Source organism: Choloepus didactylus, chromosome X, assembly GCF_015220235.1.
Source record: "Choloepus didactylus isolate mChoDid1 chromosome X, mChoDid1.pri, whole genome shotgun sequence".
NCBI classification, from domain to species: domain Eukaryota; kingdom Metazoa; phylum Chordata; class Mammalia; order Pilosa; family Megalonychidae; genus Choloepus; species Choloepus didactylus.
The window spans coordinates 109,420,137-109,423,009 of record NC_051334.1 but is presented as its reverse complement, the minus strand read 5'-3'; the positions used below and the strand labels follow the sequence as shown (position 1 = coordinate 109,423,009).

At 36.5% G+C, this 2,873-nt stretch overlaps 1 pseudogene; it reads left to right on the top strand.

Moving 5' to 3' along the window:
• The first annotated feature begins 399 nt into the window (after positions 1-399).
• LOC119522298 lies at positions 400-1,839 on the top strand (annotated as a pseudogene).
• Positions 1,840-2,873: the final 1,034 nt, after the last annotated feature.

Sequence of the window (2,873 nt, the reverse complement as noted above, 5' to 3'; positions counted from 1 at the left end):
CTTTTGTTCAATGTTACCTAGAGAATCAAGATCTCACAACACAGATGCTGCCTTGCTCCCCTGCTTCAGTTATCCTGCATTTGCCCTAGATGATGAAGCTCTGTTTAGCCAGATACTTGATAAAGTGGTTAGAAAATTAAAAGAAAAATATGGATTTAAGTGTTTCTTTAGAGATGGGTATAGAACATCATTGGAAGATCCCAACTGATGCTACTAAAAACCATTTGAAATTAGGTTGTTTGATGGCATTGAATGTGAATTTCCCATACTCTTCATATTTTTCACTTTTGTTTGTTATCCCATCATATTTGACCTAAGTGATTTCTACATGTCTCAAGATGTTTTACTGCTGATAGATGACATAAAGAATGCCCTACAGTTCAATAAGCAGTACTGGAAATGCATGGATACCCATTTTTCGTTGTCACACCTGGAAAGACAATATAAGTGGTAGTCAGTTCAACCCATATTAGATATGCTGGCAGCCTTTAAAAAAGTAATGGCTGGAGAAGTCAAAGTTCATGTTGATCATCTACAGACACTAATATCTGGAGCTGTAGTAGAACAATTTGACTTCATACAAATCAGATACAGAAGAACTTCCAGAATTTAAGAGTTTAAAGGAACTAGAACTTCCCATTCAAAAGATAAAAGACAAAGCAGCACGCACAATGCTCCTAGACTGGAACAGCAGCTGGATATTGCCATTCCTGACGGATAAACAAACCCACCCATGAAATTCTTCAAAAACTGAATGACTGCCATTGTTGGTAGCCAAGCCATCCTGCTGGGTATATTGTTCAAAAGAGAAGTTTCCAATTTCATCACAAAGGAAGGTACAATTTCTGATCACATTGAGTCTATAGAAGAGCTGGCAGCAAAAAAGCTTTGGTCAGTTGTGCAACATGTAGCAAGTCTTTTAAATAAAGTAGTGGACAGCCTGGCTCCTTCCATTACTAACATGTTAGTGTAGGGCAAATCGATAACTCTGGATGCTTTTGGGTATGAAGAAGAAATTATCTCTAGTCCTTTGTCTCCAAGAGTGAATAAGAACTTTATCTATTATAAGTGTAACAACCATGATGAGAGGGAAGCAGTCATCCAGCAAGAACTGGTCATCTATATTGGCTGGATCATTTGTAATTATCCTGAGTTATTCAGTGACATGCTGAAAATACAAATTAGGTAGATCATCCATGCCCTGGAGTACAAGCTACAGATCTGTGGTGGAGACAAGCCAGACATGGGCTTATATCAGCTGTCACCTAGTGAAGTTAAACAACTTCTACTGGATATTCTCCAGCCTCAACAGAATGGAAGATGTTGGATGAATAGGCATCAGATTGATGGATCTTTGAATAGAGCTCCCCCTGGGTTCTATGATCAAGTGTGGCAGATCCTGGAGTGTACACCCAATGGTATCATTGTAGCTGGAAAGCATTTGCCACAACAACCAACCCCATCAGATGTGACCATGTACGACATGAATTTCTCTATCCTTGTTGAAGACATGTTGGGAAATATTGACCAGCCAAAGTACAGACAGATCATTGTGGAGCTACTAATGGTTGTATCCATTGTACTGGAAATAAATCCTGAGCTAGAATTTCAAGACAAAGTAGATCTAGACAAACCGGTGAAAGGAGCATTTCATGAATTTCAAAAAGATGGGAATCAGCTAAAAGAAGTAAGAAAACAAGATGATAAAGCTTCCTTTTACAACACTCCCTCCCTGGGGTAAAAAAAAGAATATGCAGCTATTTGACAAAGGTTTTGATGAATTTACTTCTGGAAGGAGAGGTCAAGCCCAGCAATGATGACACATGGCTGGTTTGCTAATGAGGAATATAGAAGAGGCTCTGTTGAGACACTGCCTAGAAGTTTGTTTCATATTGAAGCGAAATCAAGGCAGCCATTATTGTATGGACTGATCATGCTGGTGAAGTGTTTGCAATGCTCTTGGCAGAATTATTGAACTCTTTTGCATGCCATAGCCAATCTAATGGTAGAAAATGTTTTTACTGAAGTGAAAAAAAGTTCTCATGATTATACCAACAATAATAATGACCTTCACTGAATGATAGAAGTAGTTTATGGATTGAAAATTCACCTCTGCATGTCCCATGAAAATGAATCTTTGCTCTTGGACTAAATTCTCACTTCAGTGATACTGGTGGACTTTTTTTAGTGGCATTGACATGTTATAAGAAGATCTTAATATACATCATAAAAACAAAGTCAGCCAGATGATATTTTGATTTTTAGAAACTGCACTATTAATAACATTTTAGTATACACAGCAGTTATACAATTTTACCTTATAAACATGACTGTGGTTTTGTGTTTAGATTGGACTAAAATAAATACAGTAAATCTATAACTTGTCAAAAATTTTCTTTGAGCTCCCAGTAAAAACAGATATGTAGGATTGCTCAGAAGTATGTTAAATTACAGGATTGTTAACCTAGGTTGTACTAGTAAAAGAGAATTAAAAGCCATTAATTTTATATAGGAATTTTTAAAAAGTTGGTTATTGAAAACTACCTGCTTTGGCACTCCAAAGAACTTCACTCCCAACTAGGAGAGGTTCATATCTGGGATTTTATAACCGATCTAATAGTTTCCATTTTGCATTTGTCAATTCAACTCAATGATTTCATGTTTCTTGGAATCTGTCCACCCTGCATAGACATAAAAATCAACACCCAAACTGGAGGACACTAATTTTTGCAGATGGAAATCAGTATGACTTTTTTTAGTAAGATTTAATCACATAACATACAATCACCCAAGGTATATAATCCATTGATCACATTACCATCATATAGTTGTTCATTCATCATCCCAATCAATTTTTTCATGTTTTCCTTGTA